Consider the following 10950-nt stretch of genomic DNA (forward strand, 5'->3'; position numbering starts at 1 on the left):
TGGAAGGGAATGGAAAATAAGCTCCATAAATGAGAGAAATATAGAATGAGACCAGTTAAGAGTAAAAAACAAAGTTGAGAACTGGCTGCAAAGAGGTAGTGGCCAGATATACCAAAGATGCTCAGATAGGTCCTACCCTCTCCTCCCTTTCCCTCTTCTCTTTTCCTAGACAGGATCTCACTATGAGGTCCAGGCTAGCCTCAAACCCCTGATCCTCCTGCTTCAACTTCCCAAATGCTGGGGCAACATGCTTGTGCTACTATACCAAATTCCCCAAGCAATTTCTGACAGCCAGAAAGAAGTCTCACCTGTTTCAGGGCAGGAGCAAGGGCTAATCTTGTTAACACTGATGGAAAGATGACATTTGTCAGATAGTGAAAGAACTCAGTGGAACAAATTTGCATTTCTGTTCTGCATGGGTACCTCTGGTGATTCATAGATTAGCCACAGAAAAGTGAGAGGTTTTCAGAAGTGTTTCTTTTTTTTTTTTCAGAAGTGTTTCTTGCAGGAAATTCAGTTTCATATTTAAGAGGGCCTAAGCATGAGCATTTTAATACAGAAGCAGTATGAGGCAGCCAACCCTCAGTTAACTAAATATGAATAAGATGGGAAAAGAGGAGAGGAAGATGAAGAAATCTTTGACTACAGCCAACTGAGGATGCTTAGGGATTACTTCAGCTGCCATTCTCCATTTGCTATCTGGGGTCAGATTTTCTGGAATGAGGTCTATCTGTCCCAGCAGGAAGCATTCTGGAGTCCAGCTGATTAGAAAGAAGGATGAGAAAGTCTATTTCTTTCATGGAAAAGAAATGGTGTGTTGGAGCAAGCCAGCAACTTGCAGGAGGATGATAGTTAAACTGTCAAGAATTTAATGAATTGTCATGTTGAAATTTGTTATTATGAGAATATTTACACAATGGACACTGGCAAATACTACAAATTAGTGTTTGTCCCTAGTGCACTGGTTATTAAGCATTTACCTGGTTCTTCTGGGCAAAGAGTAGCAGTAACTTCATGGTAAATGTCTTGTAGTTCTTTGTGGCTTTCTGTTGTTGTTGTTGTAGGTCATGGGGCCTGAACTCAGGGTCTAGGCACTGTCCCTGAGCTCTTTTTAACTCAAGGCTAGCGCTCTGGCGTTACCATGTTGAGCCACAGTACCACTTCTGGGTGTTTTTTTTTTTTTTTTTTTGAGTGGTTAATTGGAGATAAGAGTCTCACAGGGACTTTTCTGCCCAGGCTGGCCTCAAATACTGCAATCCTTAGGTCTCAGCCTCTGAAGCTAGGGTTTCAGGTGTGAGCCACCAGTGCCCAGATTTTGTGGTTTTTTGAGGAGAAAGATAGCAGTATTGTGGTTTGGCTTTCTCTGTGATGTCATGATGGGAATCACCTAGTGAAATAATAATAAAAGTAAATAATAAAATAATAAAAATACAAATGAAAATACATAAAAATAAATATGAATAAAAATAATATAAAAATAAAATTTAAAGTACATAATAAAATGCATTGCAGGGGGCTGGGAATATGGGCTAGTGGCAAGAGTGCTTGCCTCGTATACAAGAAGCCCTGGGTTCAATTCCTCAGTACCACATATATAGAAAACGGCCAGAAGTGGCGCTGTGGCTCAAGTGGCAGAGTGCTAGCCTTGAGCAAAAGAAGCTAGGGACCAGTGCTCAGGCCCTGAGTTCAAGCCCCAGGATTGGCCAAAAAAAAAATGCATTGCAATGGTTGCTTTGGTTTTCATTGCTTCCCCTTTTTCTACATCTAAATTACAAAGAACAGAGTAGACTGGGATAGGATATCCTGGATCTTTCACTCCTAGTCTTTCTAGACTGTGGTTCAGTTGGTATAATGCTGAGCACAAATCGATAATTCTTGGTATTGTGTGTGTGAAATCAATATCACCTATTAGAAGAGCACAATTTTTCTGACTTGCCAGCAGAGGGCACTATAGGACTGATGATATGTTCTAGGCTCATGTTATACTATCTAAAAGAAAAAAACCCATTAATTTGAATTAATTAGGAAGGGATCAATCTAAATTGGTAATTTTCAGGTAAAGCATCACTTTTGAAAAGGAAATTGTATTGCAATGGTAAGCATTTGTAGCATTTCATAGATTACACAAAACACTTGGCCTCACTGTCTTTTTTAATTCTTATAACAAACACTGGTGTAAACATCACAGGTAACTTGTGCTTCAAATCTTGGCTCCATCATTAACTTTACTTTGAATTTGGACAGCCAAATTCCCTGTCAATTGCTTTGGGGATAATACTAGTACTTGGCCTTGGGGTTTGGTGAGGAATGAAAAGAGAAGATGTACACAGAGCACTTACCACATGTTTTCGCATGTACTGGGCACTCAGTAGACATTAGCTCTTGCTCATTATTATTACTGTAACAGGTTAATGAGTTCAGAGTGAAGGCACCACTCAAGACCACATAATTAGTAAGGGGAAAGATAGGACAGAAGTCCCACCTCTTTGCCCCTGGGGCCTCTGCCTCTGACCATTACCTGTCTCCCAGTTGTCACTGCTGACAAAGCTTCTAGTCATGCTAATAATAATGTAACCACTGCTGGTGCTAGAAGACTCCTTTTCTAAAAAGACATTCCCTCTTGCAATACTATTTTTGCTACTAATTGCTCAGTAACTCATTTTTCTTAAGGAGTTCACCTGTAACTTTAATCAAGTACTAATCAGGCCTCATGATCTGAATCTGAGTGCTTAAAATCAAGTTTGTGTGCTGGTCTAGTTTAAGCCTACTGTCATGAACACTAACAAGATCAGGAACAAGCTAGTATTGTAGGTTAGAAGTAGAGGGGGTTCTAGTGCTCTCTGAAGCAAGAAGTTAGTATGCAGGCCTAGTTTTGCAAGACTTTCTTAATTTTCAAGTGAAGCATGAACTCAAGGTTTTTATGCAAAATACCTACACTGATAAATCTTGTTAGCTAATTTTGAGCTTGTAAGAAAAGAAGGTGTGGACCAAATAAAAGATTCTGTGGCTATGGATTGGCAATCACAGTCTGAGCCTTGACTGAAGTGGCATAAGGAGGATTTCATAGTGTTCTTAGGGGCAATGGGAATAGTCTTGCTTCGTTGTGGTTATCCTTCTCAAAGCCAGTCAACTTTATTCAACTGATCATTTGGCTGAGCCAGATAGCAGCCTTTGTTCTTGGTGAAAGAATCAATTCCTGTCTGAGGAAGCATCTGGATAGAGAATTAGAATGACTGAAATCCATCTTCAGTTCTGTGGAGTGACTCCAGGCAAATCACAGGCTCCTTCCCTTCAACATAGTCGATAAAGCTGGTGGCTTCCTTTTCTTTCTTTCTTTTTCTTTTTTGCCAGTCCTGGGGCTTGAACTTAGGGCCTGGGCACTGTCCCTGAGCTTCTTTTGCTCAAGGCTAGCACTCTACCACTTGAGCCACAGCACCACTTCTGGCCTTTTCTGTTTATGTTGTACTGAGGAATCCAACCCAGGGCTTCATGCATGCTAGGCAAGCACTCTACCACTAAGCCACATTCCCAGTCCCAGGTGTCTTTCTTTTCAAAATCAGCAATAAGCCCATCTCACCCCCACTGACCTACCTGTGGTCAATTTTTGCTTCCATTGAGATTGTCCAGGGCCAAGTTTCACTCAGCAAATCCATCCCAAGAAGACTTTACTGTTCTGGATTCGTAGAGGCTGATGTGTTTCTTAGTACCCTGGTACAAAGGAGTATATATAGGAGTGTACTACCATGCCCAGCTTCAATAACCTTTTCCTTCATTTATAGAGTTCTTGTCCTTTAAAATGGTAATGGGGCAAATCTGACAAGGTCAAGTAAGGGTGCGTATGTGGTCAATGGCCACCAGTAGCACTTCCCACCAACTCTGAGAGGTGGGGCTATCTTACTTACAGATGAGCAAACTTCCACTCAGGAAGGTCTTAATGATTTGGTAGGGCAGGTAGCTCAGGAGTGACAAACCATTGTATTGCTGCTGTTTGGTTAATGAAGAGCAAGTGACCAAATCAGAACCATGATTACACATTGAGACTAGCCAGTGTAGCTGCAAAGAGGTTGGGCCTTTTAACTAATGGAGAGTGTGCAACTGGTGATGCTGAAGTTGTCTGGCTTCCTTGGTCCAGATAAGAATGAAGCAGAGGCAGAAATGGTTGTGTGGCTAATCCAACACCCATTCCAACCCTTTCTCTTACAACTGCTCTAGAGAATGTGCTAACTCTCTTATGTACCTCTCCCTGTCATCATGGAGGTAACAGAACACCTGAACACCTGAAGTTTAACTAGACACATAGCTACCCAGCTACAATTCCCAACCTCCCTTGCAGCAAGTATGACCACGTGACTCCACTCTGGCCACTAGGACATAAGCAGAAAAGTGGTGAATTCGATTTTTCATCCTGTCCTTAAAAGGAACCTTTTTGCTTTTTACCTTCCTCTTCCTTGGTTGATACATGATAACCAGAAACCATCAGACTATGTGATGAAGAGACAAAACTATCCTATAGTTCTGGATATATCTTTTTTTATGCGAAGCCATAAAAAAACAAAACCTTGCAAGGTGCTGCTGGCTCATGCCTTTAACCTTAGCTATTCAGAAGGTTAAGATCTGAGGATTGTGTTTCAAAGCCAGCACTGGCAGGAAATTCTGTGCGATTCTTACCTCCAATTAGCCCCCAGAAAACCAGAAGTGGTGCTGTGGCTCAAAGTGCGCTAACCTTGAGCCCCATCTCTCTCTCACTCTCTCTCTATCTCTCTCTCTCTTTCTCTCTCTCTCTCTCTCTCTCTCTCTCTCACACACACACACACACACACACACACACACACATACTGCCTTTATAGTCGGGGACAGAAAAACCTAAAAACATACTCTCCTAGCCTCAGCAGGGGCTCGAGTTGTAATCAACTGGAAGCAGAAGTCCACTGGGGAATTGGAGCAGATTTGTCTTTCTAGATAAGAGAATCAGAAGCAACTTGTCTCTTCTTTGTACCCTGAATACTTGGGCTGGGAGGTCTCTCTGTGACCCTGAAGATAGAGTAGTAGAGATAAAAAAGCTATTTTCTTGATAACATTGCTAAACTGTTGTACAGCAATGCAGGCTATACCTATTCTTTGTGTGTGTGAGAGTGTGTGTGTGTTCACACATACACACAGATGCACACATGCCTGCACTGGTATCAGTGCTTAAAGTCAACGTTTTACACTCTTACTCAGTTTTCTTGCTCATGGATGGCACTCTACTACTTGTGCCATGCCTCCAGACGACCTCTATACTTCTATGTGAGAAAAAGGACACTTTGTTCAAGTCTCCATTATCTGAACTTTAGCTATAGAAGCCCCTAAAAGCCAAAATAATAGTGCAATTTAGTGATGAGACAGAGAACGCAGATGTTGACAGTTTGACTCTTGAATTAAGGGTGCTTGAGACTGGCCCATATCCATGTACTTTTCACTTACTAGCAATTGTAAATTCTCTTTCTGCTTAAGTGGTTTGAGTTGGGTTTCCTGTTTCTTGAAATGGAAAGACTTGATATAACTCCCATCATGCACTGCATAATCACATTTTAGTCAACCATGAGCCACATATACAATGATCATCTTTTGAGATTTCCTTATGGGGATAAAAATTCCTATTGTCTAATATTTTTATTGTACCTTTTTCTAGATTTAGCTTCAAAAATACTTACCATGTATTACAATTACCTATAGCACTCAGTATAGTAACATGCTTGACAGGTTTCCCGGAAACAATGGGGTATACCTCATAGTTTAGATCTGTACCAGGCTACACATCTTGGTTTGTGTACTTACACTCTGAGGTGTTTGCACAACAATGCAAACACCTAGTGATTCATTTCTCAGAATAAATCCCATCATTAAGTAACTTGACACATGGCTATAGCATTAAAAATAACCAAGTAGATTGATTCTATTTCGACTTATCCCTCCCATTAGTTTTTTTTCTTACCATTTTCACTACTATTTTATTTTTAAATTAATTTATTTTATTGTTATTATAAAGTTGAACAGAAGGATTACAATTACATGAGTCAGGTAATGAGCACATTTCCTCCCTTTAGTTTTATGATACAAAACATGAGTACAATTATGGTTTGGGGATGTAACTCAGTGATAGAATACATCTTTCATATGCATGAGGCCCTGGACCACAAATCAAACAAAAAAATAAGTAAAAATTGAAGCAAGGAAGGGAGAAAGGAAAAACAATAGCAAGACGAGCTGAATTTTTAAGAAGGCTAGTATGGCTGGATGCTACTGGCTCAAGTCTGTAAGTCTGGGTACTATCAAGGCTGAGATTTGAGGATTGAGGTTTGAAGGCAGCTTGGGCAGGAAAGTCAACGAGACTCTTATCTTGAGTTAACCACCAAAAAGCTGGATGTGGAGCTGTGCCTCATGTTAGTGTGCCAGCCTTGAGTGAAAAAGTTAAGGGAGAATACTAGGCCTGAGTTCAAGCCCCAGTAAAAGCACCCCCAAAAAGGCTAATGTGTTTGTGTAGTTCATTGCTCAGAAAGCTACTCTTAGCTTCTCTTGCTCAGGAGGCTGGTTTCAAACTTGTTCTGCCTTGGCACATTAAAATACTGATTACATTTTGACACTGATTACAGTAAGTAGCATGACTCAGTTTCCCCTTTCAACCTACCTAACAAATTGCTGCATCTTTTCATTCTCCTTTCTTTCTTAAGTATGGTATGGCCTACACTAATTAATCCATGTCTGGAACAAATCTAGTTGTTCTACCAGTTTGCCCTCAGGTCCTTGGGCCATAACCCTCTTGTACTTACTCATCTCCAGGGTCTCCATCACTTCAGAGAGTGGACCGTTTAGTCCAATCCTGGTGCAGAGCAGCATTAATAGGCAATTGCTACAGGGAGATAATACAGGAAGAAAAATGGCTAAAAATATTCAGTGAATCACAGAAAATTACATCTCCTAAAACCTACAGTGTATTCCTATTGCCATAGCAACCCCTGGCTAGTGAAGAAAAAGCTGATTTATCACAGGATTTCCCCAGCCCTCCATTCTTCTGGAAGCACCTCCAGCCTGTGGTGTGAGCCTGGACAAAGAGGGCCATGAAGCTATCACAACCGCTGAGATTTCTCAACTCTGGCCCATCCAGTGGCATTTCTATGGCAAGAAACCATCTCCTTCCATACAGCCAGGTGATCTCCAGGCCCCTCTGCTGAGATGAAGATGACTGTTTCTAGTTTCTGGCCAAGTATCTTACTTTCTGTTCCCTGAATGCCAACTGCATCCGAGTGCTCGCTTCCTGGAAGTGGCAGCAAGGTTAGTGTTGTGAAGAGGCTGCAGGTCCCAGGCCTGTCTAAGAGAAGAGTTCTTTCTTTTCCCCTTCCTTTTCCTCCCTGCCTTTCTCTTGCTTTTCCTTTATTCTGAAGGGTTTTTTTTTCTAGAACTAGGGCTTGAACTCAGGGTTATGACACTGTCCCATAGCTTTTTCACTCAAGGCTGGCACTCTTATCATAGCTCTATATTCAGCTTTTTGGTGGTTAAGTGGAGGTAAAAGTCTTATGGGAATCAGGTGCTGGTGGCCCACACCTGTAATCCTTGCTACTCAGGAGGCTGAGATCTGAGGATTAGGGTTTGAAGCCAGCCCAGACAGGAAAGTCCATGAGACTCTCATTTCCAATTAACTGCCAGAAAACCAAAAGCGATGCATGGCAGCAATGATAGAGCTGTAGCCTTAAGCACAAAGAGGCTCAGGGACAGTGCCCAGGCACTGAGTTCAAGCCCCAGAACTGGCAAAAAAAAAAAAAAAGTCTCCTGAGCTTTGTGCCTGGGATGGCTTCATGCTGTGATTCTCAGATCTCAGCCTCTAGAATAACTAGAATTACAGTCATGAACTACTGGTGTCCAGCTTCTTTTCTTTTTCTCATTGCTCAGCAAAATTGTTTTGAAATGGGCTGGTCAGCATCAGGACCAGGACATGGGAGATGAGTCCGGGATCTAGGAAGATGATAAATAGGGAACTCTAAATTGCACTAGCATATAGTGTAGTGTGTTTTGTCATAATGTTGCAAAGAAGGTTCTTTTTTGTTTATGTAGCTTAGGATGGCCTCAAAAATCACACTTACAAAAATAAAAAACAAACCACACATCTTGCCTCAGCATTCTGAGTGCTAGGATTTTAGTCATGTACCACCACACCTTGCTACAAATGAGATGATGATGATGATGATGATGATGATGATGATGATTTGGATACAGGGTCTCTCAATATAGTTGAGGTTGGCCTCAAACTCCCATTCATCTACCTTCATCTCCCAAGTACTAGAATTACAGGTGTTTACTGCCATGACAATTTACAAATGAAATTCTTGAATGTTATTTTCAAGTTTTTCTTTTTTTTCCCTAGTCCTGGAACTTGAACTCAGAGACTGGGCACTGTGCCTGAGCTTCTTTTGGTCAAAGCTAGCACTCTGCCACTTGAGCCACAGTGCCACTTCTGGCTTTTTCTGTTTGTGTGGTACTGAGGAATTGAACCCAGGGCTACATGCATGCTAGGCAAGCATTCTACCACTAAGCCACATTCCCAGCCCTCAATTTTTTTCTTTCTGCCTTTTTTGTATTGGTCATGGGATTTGAACTCAGGGCCTGAGTGCTGTCCCTGAGCTTTTTTTTTGCTTTGAGCCACAGCACCACTTCTAGTTTTCTGGTAGTTAATCGGAGTTAAGAGTTTCACAGACTTTCTTACCTGAGCTGGCTTTGAATTATGATCCTCAGATCTCTGCCTCCTGAGTAACTAGATAGGATTACAAGCATGAGCCAGCAGCACCTGGCAACTTTTTCTATTTCTTTCCTTCTTTCTCTTTCTTTCTTTCTTTCTTTCTTTCTTTCTTTCTTTCTTTCTTTCTTTCTTTCTTTCTTCTTTCTTTCTTTCTTTCTTTCTTTCTTTCTTTCTTTCTTTCTCTGTCTCTCTCCCTTCCTTCCTTCCTTCCTTCCTTCCTTCCTTCCTTCCTTCCTTCCTTTCTTTCTTTCTTTCTTTCTTTCTTTCTTTCTTTCTTTCTTTCTTTCTTTCTTTCTTTCTTTCTTCCTTCCTTTTTTAATAGAGTTGTGTGTGTGTGTGTGTGTGTGTGTGTGTGTGTGTGTGTGTGCATGCCAATTCTGGGACTGGAACTCATGGCCTAACAGCTGTCTCTGAGCTTTTTTTTGCCAGTCCTGGGGGCTTGAACTCAGGGCCTGGGCTCTGTCCCTGAGTCTTTCTGTGCTCAAGGCTAGTGTTCTACCACTTGAGCCATAGCACCATTTCCACCACTTCTGGGTCTTTGAGTTTATTGGCTATAAGAGTCGCACAGACTTCCCTGCCTGGGCTGGCTTCAAACCACACCTCAGATCTCATCCTCCTGAGTAGCTAGTGTTATAAATACACTCTCAAAGAACTACTGGAGTCACAATGATAGACATGAAAATAAAGAATTATCTCAGTAAGATGAAATTCACTTCTGTAGAATGGTGTGCCATCAGTCAAAAATATGGCAAGCCAGCACACAGAGCAGGCAAGCTGCCCCCCATTTATCCCTAATGCAGCAGGCCCTGCCCCTTTGCTCCGATTGGTTGTACCCAGGTTCACAATCTCCTTGTGACTGGATAGTTTGAATGGGGTAAAATGTATTTAAATAAGGCAACTTCAAAATAAGTTTAACAATATACAAGTAACTTCCAAATATACCCAAACCCTCTGTGGGTATGTTTTGTCTTAATTCCATTTTGAAAAGAAACCAGCTTAAGACAAAACCTTACATTTCAAGAATTGTTCTTTGTTCCAAGCAGTTCCTCTTTTCCTTTACAAGAGCCAGGCAAATGCATGAACTTTTAAGCACACTTTGGTAGAAAAGACTCTTTTTCTCACACTAGCATTACAGGTATGAGGTTCTGATGCTAGATCTAAGTTGTTTTGAGTGAATTAATGCTTTAGGCCTCACCAGCTCCCTTTGCTAAGCAGAACTCTGTGCAGGGAGTGAGAGGAAGGTGTGTGTGTGTGTGTGTGTTTGTAAGATACAGCAATTTTCTCAGATGTCAAAGAGAACAAATATACACCCAGGATAAAGTCAAGGGCAATTTAGATCAGTGGATGAAGTCAAAGGCCCCTTGGTGACATCTTTCAGGTTTCTCTGGAAGGGATGGAGGGTAAGGCCTTGAGCTGGGTTCACCCAGCTGAGTGAGAGACAGAGCTAGCTGAGGATGAAAAATGGGACCAAGTTCACATCTCTGTCTCTCTGTTCTTCTCTCTTTCTAATATTCTATTTCTCTGTCTCTCTCTTTCTCAACATTTCCCCATTTTCTCCTCTTTCCTGAAATCTTCTCTAACACTGGCACTATGAAGGAGTCATTTCTATCAGGGACAGACTTCTCTCCATGGCAGGGATTGTTTCTCCCTTTGTGGCCATGGAATGACTTTCAGTTTGTGGTACCTGCTAACCTCAGGTGGCAAGATGAGGAAAGAGAGTAATATGAGGTTAAGTGTTCTCTCCCCTGTATTTGGTCCAGCTTGTGCAGAATTTTCTGTCCAGATCTAAGGATCTGGATTATAAATCCCAGAGTATATATATCTATATAGTAGTGATGACATGAAAGATTCTGGAGGAAGTCTTGCCATGTGCTACATTAAATTCTATACTCCTCCTTTCTGTAATAGCTCATTACTGTAATTCACTCATCTTAGTGTCATGAGCAGCAGTGGAGCAGAAAGTGGTTCTGCTATTTATAAATGATCTGGATTGAATGCAACAACATTTTGATTTCTTCCTAGTGGTCTAGAAACAATAACAAGGGAAGTCTAAGGGGCCAGCAAGAAAGAGTTCCCCCCACCCCCTGGAATTGAATCTCTTGTATAACCCCTGCTTTTAGGCCCCTGGCTTGAGGTTGCAGGGAGGCCTTGAGAAGGAAAAAATTACAGTCATTTTTAGC

The sequence above is a fragment of the Perognathus longimembris genome, chromosome 14 (assembly GCF_023159225.1).
Source record: "Perognathus longimembris pacificus isolate PPM17 chromosome 14, ASM2315922v1, whole genome shotgun sequence".
NCBI classification, from domain to species: domain Eukaryota; kingdom Metazoa; phylum Chordata; class Mammalia; order Rodentia; family Heteromyidae; genus Perognathus; species Perognathus longimembris.